Source organism: Brassica napus, chromosome A10 (genome assembly GCF_020379485.1).
Source record: "Brassica napus cultivar Da-Ae chromosome A10, Da-Ae, whole genome shotgun sequence".
NCBI lineage: Eukaryota > Viridiplantae > Streptophyta > Magnoliopsida > Brassicales > Brassicaceae > Brassica > Brassica napus.
The window spans coordinates 4,489,150-4,507,223 of NC_063443.1; the positions used below are offsets into that span (position 1 = coordinate 4,489,150).

Genomic DNA, 18,074 nt, shown 5'->3' on the forward strand with positions numbered 1-18,074 from the left:
CATCCTAGTACTACTCTCGCCCAAGCACGCTTAACTGCGGAGTTCTGATGGGATCCGGTGCATTAGTGCTGGTATGATCGCACCCGTTAGTACATGACTCGCGATTCCATATGTCCTTTCGTTCCGACAATTCGAGTGGATGGCGTGGGACCCACAAGATTTGTTGGCATTTTTTTTTCTCGAACGAAAGTGCGTCGAGATTGATGTAGAACACAACAACAACAACAACAACAACAACAACAAACACTCGAAAAAACGCATCGCGACTATTTTACGCTCCGTAAATTTCAGCAGCCCGTTTGAGGGTCAAAACGGCTGAATTTGGGGCCGAAAAATCGCGACGTCCTTTAACCGCCCTTGATGGTTTCTTGGCCTTTCCGAAATGGTGCTGTGGGCGGCGTAGTTCCTCACGGTTCAAAAGTTATGGGTTTTCCAAAGCTAGAATCGTTTTAGATCCAAAAACAAAATAAAAAAGGGGTGCAACACGAGGACTTCCCGGGAGGTCACCCATCCTAGTACTACTCTCGCCCAAGCACGCTTAACTGCGGAGTTCTGATGGGATCCGGTGCATTAGTGCTGGTATGATCGCACCCGTTAGTACATGACTCGCGATTCCATATGTCCTTTCGTTCCGACAATTCGAGTGGATGGCGTGGGACCCACAAGATTTGTTGGCATTTTTTTTTCTCGAACGAAAGTGCGTCGAGATTGATGTAGAACACAACAACAACAACAACAACAACAACAACAAACACTCGAAAAAACGCATCGCGACTATTTTACGCTCCGTAAATTTCAGCAGCCCGTTTGAGGGTCAAAACGGCTGAATTTGGGGCCGAAAAATCGCGACGTCCTTTAACCGCCCTTGATGGTTTCTTGGCCTTTCCGAAATGGTGCTGTGGGCGGCGTAGTTCCTCACGGTTCAAAAGTTATGGGTTTTCCAAAGCTAGAATCGTTTTAGATCCAAAAACAAAATAAAAAAGGGGTGCAACACGAGGACTTCCCGGGAGGTCACCCATCCTAGTACTACTCTCGCCCAAGCACGCTTAACTGCGGAGTTCTGATGGGATCCGGTGCATTAGTGCTGGTATGATCGCACCCGTTAGTACATGACTCGCGATTCCATATGTCCTTTCGTTCCGACAATTCGAGTGGATGGCGTGGGACCCACAAGATTTGTTGGCATTTTTTTTTCTCGAACGAAAGTGCGTCGAGATTGATGTAGAACACAACAACAACAACAACAACAACAACAAACACTCGAAAAAACGCATCGCGACTATTTTACGCTCCGTAAATTTCAGCAGCCCGTTTGAGGGTCAAAACGGCTGAATTTGGGGCCGAAAAATCGCGACGTCCTTTAACCGCCCTTGATGGTTTCTTGGCCTTTCCGAAATGGTGCTGTGGGCGGCGTAGTTCCTCACGGTTCAAAAGTTATGGGTTTTCCAAAGCTAGAATCGTTTTAGATCCAAAAACAAAATAAAAAAGGGGTGCAACACGAGGACTTCCCGGGAGGTCACCCATCCTAGTACTACTCTCGCCCAAGCACGCTTAACTGCGGAGTTCTGATGGGATCCGGTGCATTAGTGCTGGTATGATCGCACCCGTTAGTACATGACTCGCGATTCCATATGTCCTTTCGTTCCGACAATTCGAGTGGATGGCGTGGGACCCACAAGATTTGTTGGCATTTTTTTTTCTCGAACGAAAGTGCGTCGAGATTGATGTAGAACACAACAACAACAACAACAACAACAACAAACACTCGAAAAAACGCATCGCGACTATTTTACGCTCCGTAAATTTCAGCAGCCCGTTTGAGGGTCAAAACGGCTGAATTTGGGGCCGAAAAATCGCGACGTCCTTTAACCGCCCTTGATGGTTTCTTGGCCTTTCCGAAATGGTGCTGTGGGCGGCGTAGTTCCTCACGGTTCAAAAGTTATGGGTTTTCCAAAGCTAGAATCGTTTTAGATCCAAAAACAAAATAAAAAAGGGGTGCAACACGAGGACTTCCCGGGAGGTCACCCATCCTAGTACTACTCTCGCCCAAGCACGCTTAACTGCGGAGTTCTGATGGGATCCGGTGCATTAGTGCTGGTATGATCGCACCCGTTAGTACATGACTCGCGATTCCATATGTCCTTTCGTTCCGACAATTCGAGTGGATGGCGTGGGACCCACAAGATTTGTTGGCATTTTTTTTTCTCGAACGAAAGTGCGTCGAGATTGATGTAGAACACAACAACAACAACAACAACAACAACAAACACTCGAAAAAACGCATCGCGACTATTTTACGCTCCGTAAATTTCAGCAGCCCGTTTGAGGGTCAAAACGGCTGAATTTGGGGCCGAAAAATCGCGACGTCCTTTAACCGCCCTTGATGGTTTCTTGGCCTTTCCGAAATGGTGCTGTGGGCGGCGTAGTTCCTCACGGTTCAAAAGTTATGGGTTTTCCAAAGCTAGAATCGTTTTAGATCCAAAAACAAAATAAAAAAGGGGTGCAACACGAGGACTTCCCGGGAGGTCACCCATCCTAGTACTACTCTCGCCCAAGCACGCTTAACTGCGGAGTTCTGATGGGATCCGGTGCATTAGTGCTGGTATGATCGCACCCGTTAGTACATGACTCGCGATTCCATATGTCCTTTCGTTCCGACAATTCGAGTGGATGGCGTGGGACCCACAAGATTTGTTGGCATTTTTTTTTCTCGAACGAAAGTGCGTCGAGATTGATGTAGAACACAACAACAACAACAACAACAACAACAAACACTCGAAAAAACGCATCGCGACTATTTTACGCTCCGTAAATTTCAGCAGCCCGTTTGAGGGTCAAAACGGCTGAATTTGGGGCCGAAAAATCGCGACGTCCTTTAACCGCCCTTGATGGTTTCTTGGCCTTTCCGAAATGGTGCTGTGGGCGGCGTAGTTCCTCACGGTTCAAAAGTTATGGGTTTTCCAAAGCTAGAATCGTTTTAGATCCAAAAACAAAATAAAAAAGGGGTGCAACACGAGGACTTCCCGGGAGGTCACCCATCCTAGTACTACTCTCGCCCAAGCACGCTTAACTGCGGAGTTCTGATGGGATCCGGTGCATTAGTGCTGGTATGATCGCACCCGTTAGTACATGACTCGCGATTCCATATGTCCTTTCGTTCCGACAATTCGAGTGGATGGCGTGGGACCCACAAGATTTGTTGGCATTTTTTTTTCTCGAACGAAAGTGCGTCGAGATTGATGTAGAACACAACAACAACAACAACAACAACAACAACAAACACTCGAAAAAACGCATCGCGACTATTTTACGCTCCGTAAATTTCAGCAGCCCGTTTGAGGGTCAAAACGGCTGAATTTGGGGCCGAAAAATCGCGACGTCCTTTAACCGCCCTTGATGGTTTCTTGGCCTTTCCGAAATGGTGCTGTGGGCGGCGTAGTTCCTCACGGTTCAAAAGTTATGGGTTTTCCAAAGCTAGAATCGTTTTAGATCCAAAAACAAAATAAAAAAGGGGTGCAACACGAGGACTTCCCGGGAGGTCACCCATCCTAGTACTACTCTCGCCCAAGCACGCTTAACTGCGGAGTTCTGATGGGATCCGGTGCATTAGTGCTGGTATGATCGCACCCGTTAGTACATGACTCGCGATTCCATATGTCCTTTCGTTCCGACAATTCGAGTGGATGGCGTGGGACCCACAAGATTTGTTGGCATTTTTTTTTCTCGAACGAAAGTGCGTCGAGATTGATGTAGAACACAACAACAACAACAACAACAACAACAAACACTCGAAAAAACGCATCGCGACTATTTTACGCTCCGTAAATTTCAGCAGCCCGTTTGAGGGTCAAAACGGCTGAATTTGGGGCCGAAAAATCGCGACGTCCTTTAACCGCCCTTGATGGTTTCTTGGCCTTTCCGAAATGGTGCTGTGGGCGGCGTAGTTCCTCACGGTTCAAAAGTTATGGGTTTTCCAAAGCTAGAATCGTTTTAGATCCAAAAACAAAATAAAAAAGGGGTGCAACACGAGGACTTCCCGGGAGGTCACCCATCCTAGTACTACTCTCGCCCAAGCACGCTTAACTGCGGAGTTCTGATGGGATCCGGTGCATTAGTGCTGGTATGATCGCACCCGTTAGTACATGACTCGCGATTCCATATGTCCTTTCGTTCCGACAATTCGAGTGGATGGCGTGGGACCCACAAGATTTGTTGGCATTTTTTTTTCTCGAACGAAAGTGCGTCGAGATTGATGTAGAACACAACACAACAACAACAACAACAACAACAAACACTCGAAAAAACGCATCGCGACTATTTTACGCTCCGTAAATTTCAGCAGCCCGTTTGAGGGTCAAAACGGCTGAATTTGGGGCCGAAAAATCGCGACGTCCTTTAACCGCCCTTGATGGTTTCTTGGCCTTTCCGAAATGGTGCTGTGGGCGGCGTAGTTCCTCACGGTTCAAAAGTTATGGGTTTTCCAAAGCTAGAATCGTTTTAGATCCAAAAACAAAATAAAAAAGGGGTGCAACACGAGGACTTCCCGGGAGGTCACCCATCCTAGTACTACTCTCGCCCAAGCACGCTTAACTGCGGAGTTCTGATGGGATCCGGTGCATTAGTGCTGGTATGATCGCACCCGTTAGTACATGACTCGCGATTCCATATGTCCTTTCGTTCCGACAATTCGAGTGGATGGCGTGGGACCCACAAGATTTGTTGGCATTTTTTTTTCTCGAACGAAAGTGCGTCGAGATTGATGTAGAACACAACAACAACAACAACAACAACAACAAACACTCGAAAAAACGCATCGCGACTATTTTACGCTCCGTAAATTTCAGCAGCCCGTTTGAGGGTCAAAACGGCTGAATTTGGGGCCGAAAAATCGCGACGTCCTTTAACCGCCCTTGATGGTTTCTTGGCCTTTCCGAAATGGTGCTGTGGGCGGCGTAGTTCCTCACGGTTCAAAAGTTATGGGTTTTCCAAAGCTAGAATCGTTTTAGATCCAAAAACAAAATAAAAAAGGGGTGCAACACGAGGACTTCCCGGGAGGTCACCCATCCTAGTACTACTCTCGCCCAAGCACGCTTAACTGCGGAGTTCTGATGGGATCCGGTGCATTAGTGCTGGTATGATCGCACCCGTTAGTACATGACTCGCGATTCCATATGTCCTTTCGTTCCGACAATTCGAGTGGATGGCGTGGGACCCACAAGATTTGTTGGCATTTTTTTTTCTCGAACGAAAGTGCGTCGAGATTGATGTAGAACACAACAACAACAACAACAACAACAACAACAAACACTCGAAAAAACGCATCGCGACTATTTTACGCTCCGTAAATTTCAGCAGCCCGTTTGAGGGTCAAAACGGCTGAATTTGGGGCCGAAAAATCGCGACGTCCTTTAACCGCCCTTGATGGTTTCTTGGCCTTTCCGAAATGGTGCTGTGGGCGGCGTAGTTCCTCACGGTTCAAAAGTTATGGGTTTTCCAAAGCTAGAATCGTTTTAGATCCAAAAACAAAATAAAAAAGGGGTGCAACACGAGGACTTCCCGGGAGGTCACCCATCCTAGTACTACTCTCGCCCAAGCACGCTTAACTGCGGAGTTCTGATGGGATCCGGTGCATTAGTGCTGGTATGATCGCACCCGTTAGTACATGACTCGCGATTCCATATGTCCTTTCGTTCCGACAATTCGAGTGGATGGCGTGGGACCCACAAGATTTGTTGGCATTTTTTTTTCTCGAACGAAAGTGCGTCGAGATTGATGTAGAACACAACAACAACAACAACAACAACAACAAACACTCGAAAAAACGCATCGCGACTATTTTACGCTCCGTAAATTTCAGCAGCCCGTTTGAGGGTCAAAACGGCTGAATTTGGGGCCGAAAAATCGCGACGTCCTTTAACCGCCCTTGATGGTTTCTTGGCCTTTCCGAAATGGTGCTGTGGGCGGCGTAGTTCCTCACGGTTCAAAAGTTATGGGTTTTCCAAAGCTAGAATCGTTTTAGATCCAAAAACAAAATAAAAAAGGGGTGCAACACGAGGACTTCCCGGGAGGTCACCCATCCTAGTACTACTCTCGCCCAAGCACGCTTAACTGCGGAGTTCTGATGGGATCCGGTGCATTAGTGCTGGTATGATCGCACCCGTTAGTACATGACTCGCGATTCCATATGTCCTTTCGTTCCGACAATTCGAGTGGATGGCGTGGGACCCACAAGATTTGTTGGCATTTTTTTTTCTCGAACGAAAGTGCGTCGAGATTGATGTAGAACAACAACAACAACAACAACAACAACAACAAACACTCGAAAAAACGCATCGCGACTATTTTACGCTCCGTAAATTTCAGCAGCCCGTTTGAGGGTCAAAACGGCTGAATTTGGGGCCGAAAAATCGCGACGTCCTTTAACCGCCCTTGATGGTTTCTTGGCCTTTCCGAAATGGTGCTGTGGGCGGCGTAGTTCCTCACGGTTCAAAAGTTATGGGTTTTCCAAAGCTAGAATCGTTTTAGATCCAAAAACAAAATAAAAAAGGGGTGCAACACGAGGACTTCCCGGGAGGTCACCCATCCTAGTACTACTCTCGCCCAAGCACGCTTAACTGCGGAGTTCTGATGGGATCCGGTGCATTAGTGCTGGTATGATCGCACCCGTTAGTACATGACTCGCGATTCCATATGTCCTTTCGTTCCGACAATTCGAGTGGATGGCGTGGGACCCACAAGATTTGTTGGCATTTTTTTTTCTCGAACGAAAGTGCGTCGAGATTGATGTAGAACACAACAACAACAACAACAACAACAACAAACACTCGAAAAAACGCATCGCGACTATTTTACGCTCCGTAAATTTCAGCAGCCCGTTTGAGGGTCAAAACGGCTGAATTTGGGGCCGAAAAATCGCGACGTCCTTTAACCGCCCTTGATGGTTTCTTGGCCTTTCCGAAATGGTGCTGTGGGCGGCGTAGTTCCTCACGGTTCAAAAGTTATGGGTTTTCCAAAGCTAGAATCGTTTTAGATCCAAAAACAAAATAAAAAAGGGGTGCAACACGAGGACTTCCCGGGAGGTCACCCATCCTAGTACTACTCTCGCCCAAGCACGCTTAACTGCGGAGTTCTGATGGGATCCGGTGCATTAGTGCTGGTATGATCGCACCCGTTAGTACATGACTCGCGATTCCATATGTCCTTTCGTTCCGACAATTCGAGTGGATGGCGTGGGACCCACAAGATTTGTTGGCATTTTTTTTTCTCGAACGAAAGTGCGTCGAGATTGATGTAGAACACAACAACAACAACAACAACAACAACAACAAACACTCGAAAAAACGCATCGCGACTATTTTACGCTCCGTAAATTTCAGCAGCCCGTTTGAGGGTCAAAACGGCTGAATTTGGGGCCGAAAAATCGCGACGTCCTTTAACCGCCCTTGATGGTTTCTTGGCCTTTCCGAAATGGTGCTGTGGGCGGCGTAGTTCCTCACGGTTCAAAAGTTATGGGTTTTCCAAAGCTAGAATCGTTTTAGATCCAAAAACAAAATAAAAAAGGGGTGCAACACGAGGACTTCCCGGGAGGTCACCCATCCTAGTACTACTCTCGCCCAAGCACGCTTAACTGCGGAGTTCTGATGGGATCCGGTGCATTAGTGCTGGTATGATCGCACCCGTTAGTACATGACTCGCGATTCCATATGTCCTTTCGTTCCGACAATTCGAGTGGATGGCGTGGGACCCACAAGATTTGTTGGCATTTTTTTTTCTCGAACGAAAGTGCGTCGAGATTGATGTAGAACACAACAACAACAACAACAACAACAACAAACACTCGAAAAAACGCATCGCGACTATTTTACGCTCCGTAAATTTCAGCAGCCCGTTTGAGGGTCAAAACGGCTGAATTTGGGGCCGAAAAATCGCGACGTCCTTTAACCGCCCTTGATGGTTTCTTGGCCTTTCCGAAATGGTGCTGTGGGCGGCGTAGTTCCTCACGGTTCAAAAGTTATGGGTTTTCCAAAGCTAGAATCGTTTTAGATCCAAAAACAAAATAAAAAAGGGGTGCAACACGAGGACTTCCCGGGAGGTCACCCATCCTAGTACTACTCTCGCCCAAGCACGCTTAACTGCGGAGTTCTGATGGGATCCGGTGCATTAGTGCTGGTATGATCGCACCCGTTAGTACATGACTCGCGATTCCATATGTCCTTTCGTTCCGACAATTCGAGTGGATGGCGTGGGACCCACAAGATTTGTTGGCATTTTTTTTTCTCGAACGAAAGTGCGTCGAGATTGATGTAGAACACAACAACAACAACAACAACAACAACAAACACTCGAAAAAACGCATCGCGACTATTTTACGCTCCGTAAATTTCAGCAGCCCGTTTGAGGGTCAAAACGGCTGAATTTGGGGCCGAAAAATCGCGACGTCCTTTAACCGCCCTTGATGGTTTCTTGGCCTTTCCGAAATGGTGCTGTGGGCGGCGTAGTTCCTCACGGTTCAAAAGTTATGGGTTTTCCAAAGCTAGAATCGTTTTAGATCCAAAAACAAAATAAAAAAGGGGTGCAACACGAGGACTTCCCGGGAGGTCACCCATCCTAGTACTACTCTCGCCCAAGCACGCTTAACTGCGGAGTTCTGATGGGATCCGGTGCATTAGTGCTGGTATGATCGCACCCGTTAGTACATGACTCGCGATTCCATATGTCCTTTCGTTCCGACAATTCGAGTGGATGGCGTGGGACCCACAAGATTTGTTGGCATTTTTTTTTCTCGAACGAAAGTGCGTCGAGATTGATGTAGAACACAACAACAACAACAACAACAACAACAACAAACACTCGAAAAAACGCATCGCGACTATTTTACGCTCCGTAAATTTCAGCAGCCCGTTTGAGGGTCAAAACGGCTGAATTTGGGGCCGAAAAATCGCGACGTCCTTTAACCGCCCTTGATGGTTTCTTGGCCTTTCCGAAATGGTGCTGTGGGCGGCGTAGTTCCTCACGGTTCAAAAGTTATGGGTTTTCCAAAGCTAGAATCGTTTTAGATCCAAAAACAAAATAAAAAAGGGGTGCAACACGAGGACTTCCCGGGAGGTCACCCATCCTAGTACTACTCTCGCCCAAGCACGCTTAACTGCGGAGTTCTGATGGGATCCGGTGCATTAGTGCTGGTATGATCGCACCCGTTAGTACATGACTCGCGATTCCATATGTCCTTTCGTTCCGACAATTCGAGTGGATGGCGTGGGACCCACAAGATTTGTTGGCATTTTTTTTTCTCGAACGAAAGTGCGTCGAGATTGATGTAGAACACAACAACAACAACAACAACAACAAACACTCGAAAAAACGCATCGCGACTATTTTACGCTCCGTAAATTTCAGCAGCCCGTTTGAGGGTCAAAACGGCTGAATTTGGGGCCGAAAAATCGCGACGTCCTTTAACCGCCCTTGATGGTTTCTTGGCCTTTCCGAAATGGTGCTGTGGGCGGCGTAGTTCCTCACGGTTCAAAAGTTATGGGTTTTCCAAAGCTAGAATCGTTTTAGATCCAAAAACAAAATAAAAAAGGGGTGCAACACGAGGACTTCCCGGGAGGTCACCCATCCTAGTACTACTCTCGCCCAAGCACGCTTAACTGCGGAGTTCTGATGGGATCCGGTGCATTAGTGCTGGTATGATCGCACCCGTTAGTACATGACTCGCGATTCCATATGTCCTTTCGTTCCGACAATTCGAGTGGATGGCGTGGGACCCACAAGATTTGTTGGCATTTTTTTTTCTCGAACGAAAGTGCGTCGAGATTGATGTAGAACAACAACAACAACAACAACAACAACAACAAACACTCGAAAAAACGCATCGCGACTATTTTACGCTCCGTAAATTTCAGCAGCCCGTTTGAGGGTCAAAACGGCTGAATTTGGGGCCGAAAAATCGCGACGTCCTTTAACCGCCCTTGATGGTTTCTTGGCCTTTCCGAAATGGTGCTGTGGGCGGCGTAGTTCCTCACGGTTCAAAAGTTATGGGTTTTCCAAAGCTAGAATCGTTTTAGATCCAAAAACAAAATAAAAAAGGGGTGCAACACGAGGACTTCCCGGGAGGTCACCCATCCTAGTACTACTCTCGCCCAAGCACGCTTAACTGCGGAGTTCTGATGGGATCCGGTGCATTAGTGCTGGTATGATCGCACCCGTTAGTACATGACTCGCGATTCCATATGTCCTTTCGTTCCGACAATTCGAGTGGATGGCGTGGGACCCACAAGATTTGTTGGCATTTTTTTTTCTCGAACGAAAGTGCGTCGAGATTGATGTAGAACACAACAACAACAACAACAACAACAACAACAAACACTCGAAAAAACGCATCGCGACTATTTTACGCTCCGTAAATTTCAGCAGCCCGTTTGAGGGTCAAAACGGCTGAATTTGGGGCCGAAAAATCGCGACGTCCTTTAACCGCCCTTGATGGTTTCTTGGCCTTTCCGAAATGGTGCTGTGGGCGGCGTAGTTCCTCACGGTTCAAAAGTTATGGGTTTTCCAAAGCTAGAATCGTTTTAGATCCAAAAACAAAATAAAAAAGGGGTGCAACACGAGGACTTCCCGGGAGGTCACCCATCCTAGTACTACTCTCGCCCAAGCACGCTTAACTGCGGAGTTCTGATGGGATCCGGTGCATTAGTGCTGGTATGATCGCACCCGTTAGTACATGACTCGCGATTCCATATGTCCTTTCGTTCCGACAATTCGAGTGGATGGCGTGGGACCCACAAGATTTGTTGGCATTTTTTTTTCTCGAACGAAAGTGCGTCGAGATTGATGTAGAACACAACAACAACAACAACAACAACACAAACACTCGAAAAAACGCATCGCGACTATTTTACGCTCCGTAAATTTCAGCAGCCCGTTTGAGGGTCAAAACGGCTGAATTTGGGGCCGAAAAATCGCGACGTCCTTTAACCGCCCTTGATGGTTTCTTGGCCTTTCCGAAATGGTGCTGTGGGCGGCGTAGTTCCTCACGGTTCAAAAGTTATGGGTTTTCCAAAGCTAGAATCGTTTTAGATCCAAAAACAAAATAAAAAAGGGGTGCAACACGAGGACTTCCCGGGAGGTCACCCATCCTAGTACTACTCTCGCCCAAGCACGCTTAACTGCGGAGTTCTGATGGGATCCGGTGCATTAGTGCTGGTATGATCGCACCCGTTAGTACATGACTCGCGATTCCATATGTCCTTTCGTTCCGACAATTCGAGTGGATGGCGTGGGACCCACAAGATTTGTTGGCATTTTTTTTTCTCGAACGAAAGTGCGTCGAGATTGATGTAGAACAACAACAACAACAACAACAACAACAACAAACACTCGAAAAAACGCATCGCGACTATTTTACGCTCCGTAAATTTCAGCAGCCCGTTTGAGGGTCAAAACGGCTGAATTTGGGGCCGAAAAATCGCGACGTCCTTTAACCGCCCTTGATGGTTTCTTGGCCTTTCCGAAATGGTGCTGTGGGCGGCGTAGTTCCTCACGGTTCAAAAGTTATGGGTTTTCCAAAGCTAGAATCGTTTTAGATCCAAAAACAAAATAAAAAAGGGGTGCAACACGAGGACTTCCCGGGAGGTCACCCATCCTAGTACTACTCTCGCCCAAGCACGCTTAACTGCGGAGTTCTGATGGGATCCGGTGCATTAGTGCTGGTATGATCGCACCCGTTAGTACATGACTCGCGATTCCATATGTCCTTTCGTTCCGACAATTCGAGTGGATGGCGTGGGACCCACAAGATTTGTTGGCATTTTTTTTTCTCGAACGAAAGTGCGTCGAGATTGATGTAGAACACAACAACAACAACAACAACAACAACAACAAACACTCGAAAAAACGCATCGCGACTATTTTACGCTCCGTAAATTTCAGCAGCCCGTTTGAGGGTCAAAACGGCTGAATTTGGGGCCGAAAAATCGCGACGTCCTTTAACCGCCCTTGATGGTTTCTTGGCCTTTCCGAAATGGTGCTGTGGGCGGCGTAGTTCCTCACGGTTCAAAAGTTATGGGTTTTCCAAAGCTAGAATCGTTTTAGATCCAAAAACAAAATAAAAAAGGGGTGCAACACGAGGACTTCCCGGGAGGTCACCCATCCTAGTACTACTCTCGCCCAAGCACGCTTAACTGCGGAGTTCTGATGGGATCCGGTGCATTAGTGCTGGTATGATCGCACCCGTTAGTACATGACTCGCGATTCCATATGTCCTTTCGTTCCGACAATTCGAGTGGATGGCGTGGGACCCACAAGATTTGTTGGCATTTTTTTTTCTCGACCGAAAGTGCGTCGAGATTGATGTAGAACACAACAACAACAACAACAACAACAACAAACACTCGAAAAAACGCATCGCGACTATTTTACGCTCCGTAAATTTCAGCAGCCCGTTTGAGGGTCAAAACGGCTGAATTTGGGGCCGAAAAATCGCGACGTCCTTTAACCGCCCTTGATGGTTTCTTGGCCTTTCCGAAATGGTGCTGTGGGCGGCGTAGTTCCTCACGGTTCAAAAGTTATGGGTTTTCCAAAGCTAGAATCGTTTTAGATCCAAAAACAAAATAAAAAAGGGGTGCAACACGAGGACTTCCCGGGAGGTCACCCATCCTAGTACTACTCTCGCCCAAGCACGCTTAACTGCGGAGTTCTGATGGGATCCGGTGCATTAGTGCTGGTATGATCGCACCCGTTAGTACATGACTCGCGATTCCATATGTCCTTTCGTTCCGACAATTCGAGTGGATGGCGTGGGACCCACAAGATTTGTTGGCATTTTTTTTTCTCGAACGAAAGTGCGTCGAGATTGATGTAGAACACAACAACAACAACAACAACAACAAACACTCGAAAAAACGCATCGCGACTATTTTACGCTCCGTAAATTTCAGCAGCCCGTTTGAGGGTCAAAACGGCTGAATTTGGGGCCGAAAAATCGCGACGTCCTTTAACCGCCCTTGATGGTTTCTTGGCCTTTCCGAAATGGTGCTGTGGGCGGCGTAGTTCCTCACGGTTCAAAAGTTATGGGTTTTCCAAAGCTAGAATCGTTTTAGATCCAAAAACAAAATAAAAAAGGGGTGCAACACGAGGACTTCCCGGGAGGTCACCCATCCTAGTACTACTCTCGCCCAAGCACGCTTAACTGCGGAGTTCTGATGGGATCCGGTGCATTAGTGCTGGTATGATCGCACCCGTTAGTACATGACTCGCGATTCCATATGTCCTTTCGTTCCGACAATTCGAGTGGATGGCGTGGGACCCACAAGATTTGTTGGCATTTTTTTTTCTCGACCGAAAGTGCGTCGAGATTGATGTAGAACACAACAACAACAACAACAACAACAACAAACACTCGAAAAAACGCATCGCGACTATTTTACGCTCCGTAAATTTCAGCAGCCCGTTTGAGGGTCAAAACGGCTGAATTTGGGGCCGAAAAATCGCGACGTCCTTTAACCGCCCTTGATGGTTTCTTGGCCTTTCCGAAATGGTGCTGTGGGCGGCGTAGTTCCTCACGGTTCAAAAGTTATGGGTTTTCCAAAGCTAGAATCGTTTTAGATCCAAAAACAAAATAAAAAAGGGGTGCAACACGAGGACTTCCCGGGAGGTCACCCATCCTAGTACTACTCTCGCCCAAGCACGCTTAACTGCGGAGTTCTGATGGGATCCGGTGCATTAGTGCTGGTATGATCGCACCCGTTAGTACATGACTCGCGATTCCATATGTCCTTTCGTTCCGACAATTCGAGTGGATGGCGTGGGACCCACAAGATTTGTTGGCATTTTTTTTTCTCGAACGAAAGTGCGTCGAGATTGATGTAGAACACAACAACAACAACAACAACAACAACAAACACTCGAAAAAACGCATCGCGACTATTTTACGCTCCGTAAATTTCAGCAGCCCGTTTGAGGGTCAAAACGGCTGAATTTGGGGCCGAAAAATCGCGACGTCCTTTAACCGCCCTTGATGGTTTCTTGGCCTTTCCGAAATGGTGCTGTGGGCGGCGTAGTTCCTCACGGTTCAAAAGTTATGGGTTTTCCAAAGCTAGAATCGTTTTAGATCCAAAAACAAAATAAAAAAGGGGTGCAACACGAGGACTTCCCGGGAGGTCACCCATCCTAGTACTACTCTCGCCCAAGCACGCTTAACTGCGGAGTTCTGATGGGATCCGGTGCATTAGTGCTGGTATGATCGCACCCGTTAGTACATGACTCGCGATTCCATATGTCCTTTCGTTCCGACAATTCGAGTGGATGGCGTGGGACCCACAAGATTTGTTGGCATTTTTTTTTCTCGAACGAAAGTGCGTCGAGATTGATGTAGAACACAACAACAACAACAACAACAACAACAAACACTCGAAAAAACGCATCGCGACTATTTTACGCTCCGTAAATTTCAGCAGCCCGTTTGAGGGTCAAAACGGCTGAATTTGGGGCCGAAAAATCGCGACGTCCTTTAACCGCCCTTGATGGTTTCTTGGCCTTTCCGAAATGGTGCTGTGGGCGGCGTAGTTCCTCACGGTTCAAAAGTTATGGGTTTTCCAAAGCTAGAATCGTTTTAGATCCAAAAACAAAATAAAAAAGGGGTGCAACACGAGGACTTCCCGGGAGGTCACCCATCCTAGTACTACTCTCGCCCAAGCACGCTTAACTGCGGAGTTCTGATGGGATCCGGTGCATTAGTGCTGGTATGATCGCACCCGTTAGTACATGACTCGCGATTCCATATGTCCTTTCGTTCCGACAATTCGAGTGGATGGCGTGGGACCCACAAGATTTGTTGGCATTTTTTTTTCTCGAACGAAAGTGCGTCGAGATTGATGTAGAACACAACAACAACAACAACAACAACAACAAACACTCGAAAAAACGCATCGCGACTATTTTACGCTCCGTAAATTTCAGCAGCCCGTTTGAGGGTCAAAACGGCTGAATTTGGGGCCGAAAAATCGCGACGTCCTTTAACCGCCCTTGATGGTTTCTTGGCCTTTCCGAAATGGTGCTGTGGGCGGCGTAGTTCCTCACGGTTCAAAAGTTATGGGTTTTCCAAAGCTAGAATCGTTTTAGATCCAAAAACAAAATAAAAAAGGGGTGCAACACGAGGACTTCCCGGGAGGTCACCCATCCTAGTACTACTCTCGCCCAAGCACGCTTAACTGCGGAGTTCTGATGGGATCCGGTGCATTAGTGCTGGTATGATCGCACCCGTTAGTACATGACTCGCGATTCCATATGTCCTTTCGTTCCGACAATTCGAGTGGATGGCGTGGGACCCACAAGATTTGTTGGCATTTTTTTTTCTCGAACGAAAGTGCGTCGAGATTGATGTAGAACACAACAACAACAACAACAACAACAACAAACACTCGAAAAAACGCATCGCGACTATTTTACGCTCCGTAAATTTCAGCAGCCCGTTTGAGGGTCAAAACGGCTGAATTTGGGGCCGAAAAATCGCGACGTCCTTTAACCGCCCTTGATGGTTTCTTGGCCTTTCCGAAATGGTGCTGTGGGCGGCGTAGTTCCTCACGGTTCAAAAGTTATGGGTTTTCCAAAGCTAGAATCGTTTTAGATCCAAAAACAAAATAAAAAAGGGGTGCAACACGAGGACTTCCCGGGAGGTCACCCATCCTAGTACTACTCTCGCCCAAGCACGCTTAACTGCGGAGTTCTGATGGGATCCGGTGCATTAGTGCTGGTATGATCGCACCCGTTAGTACATGACTCGCGATTCCATATGTCCTTTCGTTCCGACAATTCGAGTGGATGGCGTGGGACCCACAAGATTTGTTGGCATTTTTTTTTCTCGAACGAAAGTGCGTCGAGATTGATGTAGAACACAACAACAACAACAACAACAACAACAAACACTCGAAAAAACGCATCGCGACTATTTTACGCTCCGTAAATTTCAGCAGCCCGTTTGAGGGTCAAAACGGCTGAATTTGGGGCCGAAAAATCGCGACGTCCTTTAACCGCCCTTGATGGTTTCTTGGCCTTTCCGAAATGGTGCTGTGGGCGGCGTAGTTCCTCACGGTTCAAAAGTTATGGGTTTTCCAAAGCTAGAATCGTTTTAGATCCAAAAACAAAATAAAAAAGGGGTGCAACACGAGGACTTCCCGGGAGGTCACCCATCCTAGTACTACTCTCGCCCAAGCACGCTTAACTGCGGAGTTCTGATGGGATCCGGTGCATTAGTGCTGGTATGATCGCACCCGTTAGTACATGACTCGCGATTCCATATGTCCTTTCGTTCCGACAATTCGAGTGGATGGCGTGGGACCCACAAGATTTGTTGGCATTTTTTTTTCTCGAACGAAAGTGCGTCGAGATTGATGTAGAACACAACAACAACAACAACAACAACAACAACAAACACTCGAAAAAACGCATCGCGACTATTTTACGCTCCGTAAATTTCAGCAGCCCGTTTGAGGGTCAAAACGGCTGAATTTGGGGCCGAAAAATCGCGACGTCCTTTAACCGCCCTTGATGGTTTCTTGGCCTTTCCGAAATGGTGCTGTGGGCGGCGTAGTTCCTCACGGTTCAAAAGTTATGGGTTTTCCAAAGCTAGAATCGTTTTAGATCCAAAAACAAAATAAAAAAGGGGTGCAACACGAGGACTTCCCGGGAGGTCACCCATCCTAGTACTACTCTCGCCCAAGCACGCTTAACTGCGGAGTTCTGATGGGATCCGGTGCATTAGTGCTGGTATGATCGCACCCGTTAGTACATGACTCGCGATTCCATATGTCCTTTCGTTCCGACAATTCGAGTGGATGGCGTGGGACCCACAAGATTTGTTGGCATTTTTTTTTCTCGAACGAAAGTGCGTCGAGATTGATGTAGAACACAACAACAACAACAACAACAACAACAAACACTCGAAAAAACGCATCGCGACTATTTTACGCTCCGTAAATTTCAGCAGCCCGTTTGAGGGTCAAAACGGCTGAATTTGGGGCCGAAAAATCGCGACGTCCTTTAACCGCCCTTGATGGTTTCTTGGCCTTTCCGAAATGGTGCTGTGGGCGGCGTAGTTCCTCACGGTTCAAAAGTTATGGGTTTTCCAAAGCTAGAATCGTTTTAGATCCAAAAACAAAATAAAAAAGGGGTGCAACACGAGGACTTCCCGGGAGGTCACCCATCCTAGTACTACTCTCGCCCAAGCACGCTTAACTGCGGAGTTCTGATGGGATCCGGTGCATTAGTGCTGGTATGATCGCACCCGTTAGTACATGACTCGCGATTCCATATGTCCTTTCGTTCCGACAATTCGAGTGGATGGCGTGGGACCCACAAGATTTGTTGGCATTTTTTTTTCTCGAACGAAAGTGCGTCGAGATTGATGTAGAACACAACAACAACAACAACAACAACAACAAACACTCGAAAAAACGCATCGCGACTATTTTACGCTCCGTAAATTTCAGCAGCCCGTTTGAGGGTCAAAACGGCTGAATTTGGGGCCGAAAAATCGCGACGTCCTTTAACCGCCCTTGATGGTTTCTTGGCCTTTCCGAAATGGTGCTGTGGGCGGCGTAGTTCCTCACGGTTCAAAAGTTATGGGTTTTCCAAAGCTAGAATCGTTTTAGATCCAAAAACAAAATAAAAAAGGGGTGCAACACGAGGACTTCCCGGGAGGTCACCCATCCTAGTACTACTCTCGCCCAAGCACGCTTAACTGCGGAGTTCTGATGGGATCCGGTGCATTAGTGCTGGTATGATCGCACCCGTTAGTACATGACTCGCGATTCCATATGTCCTTTCGTTCCGACAATTCGAGTGGATGGCGTGGGACCCACAAGATTTGTTGGCATTTTTTTTTCTCGAACGAAAGTGCGTCGAGATTGATGTAGAACACAACAACAACAACAACAACAACAACAAACACTCGAAAAAACGCATCGCGACTATTTTACGCTCCGTAAATTTCAGCAGCCCGTTTGAGGGTCAAAACGGCTGAATTTGGGGCCGAAAAATCGCGACGTCCTTTAACCGCCCTTGATGGTTTCTTGGCCTTT

General features: G+C 47.3%; 36 non-coding genes across 36 annotated transcripts in view; all 36 read right to left on the reverse strand.

Annotated features, from left to right (window-relative positions):
- Positions 1-85, reverse strand: part of LOC125579481 — a 119-nt gene extending 34 nt beyond the window's left edge. The window contains exon 1 of the ribosomal RNA XR_007317542.1: positions 1-85. This exon is cut by the window's left edge and continues 34 nt beyond it. This is a non-coding gene — a ribosomal RNA (5S ribosomal RNA).
- A 389-nt stretch (positions 86-474) lies between these two features.
- LOC125579482 lies at positions 475-593 on the reverse strand. The gene has a single exon (XR_007317543.1). It is a non-coding gene; the product is annotated as a 5S ribosomal RNA (ribosomal RNA).
- Positions 594-982: 389 nt separating this feature from the next.
- LOC125579483 lies at positions 983-1,101 on the reverse strand. Its single transcript, XR_007317544.1, has one exon. It is a non-coding gene; the product is annotated as a 5S ribosomal RNA (ribosomal RNA).
- A 386-nt stretch (positions 1,102-1,487) lies between these two features.
- On the reverse strand, positions 1,488-1,606 carry LOC125579484. Its single transcript, XR_007317545.1, has one exon. It is a non-coding gene; the product is annotated as a 5S ribosomal RNA (ribosomal RNA).
- A 386-nt stretch (positions 1,607-1,992) lies between these two features.
- On the reverse strand, positions 1,993-2,111 carry LOC125579486. The gene has a single exon (XR_007317546.1). It is a non-coding gene; the product is annotated as a 5S ribosomal RNA (ribosomal RNA).
- Positions 2,112-2,497: 386 nt separating this feature from the next.
- On the reverse strand, positions 2,498-2,616 carry LOC125579487. Its single transcript, XR_007317547.1, has one exon. It is a non-coding gene; the product is annotated as a 5S ribosomal RNA (ribosomal RNA).
- A 386-nt stretch (positions 2,617-3,002) lies between these two features.
- Positions 3,003-3,121, reverse strand: LOC125579489. The gene has a single exon (XR_007317549.1). It is a non-coding gene; the product is annotated as a 5S ribosomal RNA (ribosomal RNA).
- A 389-nt stretch (positions 3,122-3,510) lies between these two features.
- Positions 3,511-3,629, reverse strand: LOC125579490. The gene has a single exon (XR_007317550.1). It is a non-coding gene; the product is annotated as a 5S ribosomal RNA (ribosomal RNA).
- Positions 3,630-4,015: 386 nt separating this feature from the next.
- LOC125579491 lies at positions 4,016-4,134 on the reverse strand. Its single transcript, XR_007317552.1, has one exon. It is a non-coding gene; the product is annotated as a 5S ribosomal RNA (ribosomal RNA).
- A 388-nt stretch (positions 4,135-4,522) lies between these two features.
- On the reverse strand, positions 4,523-4,641 carry LOC125579492. Its single transcript, XR_007317553.1, has one exon. It is a non-coding gene; the product is annotated as a 5S ribosomal RNA (ribosomal RNA).
- Positions 4,642-5,027: 386 nt separating this feature from the next.
- Positions 5,028-5,146, reverse strand: LOC125579493. Its single transcript, XR_007317554.1, has one exon. It is a non-coding gene; the product is annotated as a 5S ribosomal RNA (ribosomal RNA).
- A 389-nt stretch (positions 5,147-5,535) lies between these two features.
- LOC125579494 lies at positions 5,536-5,654 on the reverse strand. Its single transcript, XR_007317555.1, has one exon. It is a non-coding gene; the product is annotated as a 5S ribosomal RNA (ribosomal RNA).
- A 386-nt stretch (positions 5,655-6,040) lies between these two features.
- Positions 6,041-6,159, reverse strand: LOC125579495. The gene has a single exon (XR_007317556.1). It is a non-coding gene; the product is annotated as a 5S ribosomal RNA (ribosomal RNA).
- A 387-nt stretch (positions 6,160-6,546) lies between these two features.
- LOC125579497 lies at positions 6,547-6,665 on the reverse strand. Its single transcript, XR_007317557.1, has one exon. It is a non-coding gene; the product is annotated as a 5S ribosomal RNA (ribosomal RNA).
- Positions 6,666-7,051: 386 nt separating this feature from the next.
- LOC125579498 lies at positions 7,052-7,170 on the reverse strand. Its single transcript, XR_007317558.1, has one exon. It is a non-coding gene; the product is annotated as a 5S ribosomal RNA (ribosomal RNA).
- A 389-nt stretch (positions 7,171-7,559) lies between these two features.
- Positions 7,560-7,678, reverse strand: LOC125579499. Its single transcript, XR_007317559.1, has one exon. It is a non-coding gene; the product is annotated as a 5S ribosomal RNA (ribosomal RNA).
- A 386-nt stretch (positions 7,679-8,064) lies between these two features.
- Positions 8,065-8,183, reverse strand: LOC125579501. The gene has a single exon (XR_007317561.1). It is a non-coding gene; the product is annotated as a 5S ribosomal RNA (ribosomal RNA).
- A 386-nt stretch (positions 8,184-8,569) lies between these two features.
- Positions 8,570-8,688, reverse strand: LOC125579502. The gene has a single exon (XR_007317563.1). It is a non-coding gene; the product is annotated as a 5S ribosomal RNA (ribosomal RNA).
- Positions 8,689-9,077: 389 nt separating this feature from the next.
- On the reverse strand, positions 9,078-9,196 carry LOC125579503. The gene has a single exon (XR_007317564.1). It is a non-coding gene; the product is annotated as a 5S ribosomal RNA (ribosomal RNA).
- Positions 9,197-9,579: 383 nt separating this feature from the next.
- On the reverse strand, positions 9,580-9,698 carry LOC125579504. Its single transcript, XR_007317565.1, has one exon. It is a non-coding gene; the product is annotated as a 5S ribosomal RNA (ribosomal RNA).
- Positions 9,699-10,085: 387 nt separating this feature from the next.
- LOC125579505 lies at positions 10,086-10,204 on the reverse strand. The gene has a single exon (XR_007317566.1). It is a non-coding gene; the product is annotated as a 5S ribosomal RNA (ribosomal RNA).
- A 389-nt stretch (positions 10,205-10,593) lies between these two features.
- On the reverse strand, positions 10,594-10,712 carry LOC125579506. The gene has a single exon (XR_007317567.1). It is a non-coding gene; the product is annotated as a 5S ribosomal RNA (ribosomal RNA).
- A 385-nt stretch (positions 10,713-11,097) lies between these two features.
- On the reverse strand, positions 11,098-11,216 carry LOC125579508. The gene has a single exon (XR_007317568.1). It is a non-coding gene; the product is annotated as a 5S ribosomal RNA (ribosomal RNA).
- A 387-nt stretch (positions 11,217-11,603) lies between these two features.
- On the reverse strand, positions 11,604-11,722 carry LOC125579509. The gene has a single exon (XR_007317569.1). It is a non-coding gene; the product is annotated as a 5S ribosomal RNA (ribosomal RNA).
- A 389-nt stretch (positions 11,723-12,111) lies between these two features.
- LOC125579510 lies at positions 12,112-12,230 on the reverse strand. The gene has a single exon (XR_007317570.1). It is a non-coding gene; the product is annotated as a 5S ribosomal RNA (ribosomal RNA).
- Positions 12,231-12,616: 386 nt separating this feature from the next.
- Positions 12,617-12,735, reverse strand: LOC125579511. Its single transcript, XR_007317571.1, has one exon. It is a non-coding gene; the product is annotated as a 5S ribosomal RNA (ribosomal RNA).
- Positions 12,736-13,118: 383 nt separating this feature from the next.
- LOC125579513 lies at positions 13,119-13,237 on the reverse strand. Its single transcript, XR_007317574.1, has one exon. It is a non-coding gene; the product is annotated as a 5S ribosomal RNA (ribosomal RNA).
- Positions 13,238-13,623: 386 nt separating this feature from the next.
- Positions 13,624-13,742, reverse strand: LOC125579514. The gene has a single exon (XR_007317575.1). It is a non-coding gene; the product is annotated as a 5S ribosomal RNA (ribosomal RNA).
- Positions 13,743-14,128: 386 nt separating this feature from the next.
- On the reverse strand, positions 14,129-14,247 carry LOC125579515. Its single transcript, XR_007317576.1, has one exon. It is a non-coding gene; the product is annotated as a 5S ribosomal RNA (ribosomal RNA).
- A 386-nt stretch (positions 14,248-14,633) lies between these two features.
- Positions 14,634-14,752, reverse strand: LOC125579516. The gene has a single exon (XR_007317577.1). It is a non-coding gene; the product is annotated as a 5S ribosomal RNA (ribosomal RNA).
- A 386-nt stretch (positions 14,753-15,138) lies between these two features.
- Positions 15,139-15,257, reverse strand: LOC125579517. Its single transcript, XR_007317578.1, has one exon. It is a non-coding gene; the product is annotated as a 5S ribosomal RNA (ribosomal RNA).
- Positions 15,258-15,643: 386 nt separating this feature from the next.
- Positions 15,644-15,762, reverse strand: LOC125579519. Its single transcript, XR_007317579.1, has one exon. It is a non-coding gene; the product is annotated as a 5S ribosomal RNA (ribosomal RNA).
- Positions 15,763-16,148: 386 nt separating this feature from the next.
- Positions 16,149-16,267, reverse strand: LOC125579520. Its single transcript, XR_007317580.1, has one exon. It is a non-coding gene; the product is annotated as a 5S ribosomal RNA (ribosomal RNA).
- Positions 16,268-16,656: 389 nt separating this feature from the next.
- LOC125579521 lies at positions 16,657-16,775 on the reverse strand. Its single transcript, XR_007317581.1, has one exon. It is a non-coding gene; the product is annotated as a 5S ribosomal RNA (ribosomal RNA).
- Positions 16,776-17,161: 386 nt separating this feature from the next.
- Positions 17,162-17,280, reverse strand: LOC125579522. The gene has a single exon (XR_007317582.1). It is a non-coding gene; the product is annotated as a 5S ribosomal RNA (ribosomal RNA).
- A 386-nt stretch (positions 17,281-17,666) lies between these two features.
- Positions 17,667-17,785, reverse strand: LOC125579523. Its single transcript, XR_007317583.1, has one exon. It is a non-coding gene; the product is annotated as a 5S ribosomal RNA (ribosomal RNA).
- Between the last annotated feature and the right edge of the window lie 289 nt (positions 17,786-18,074).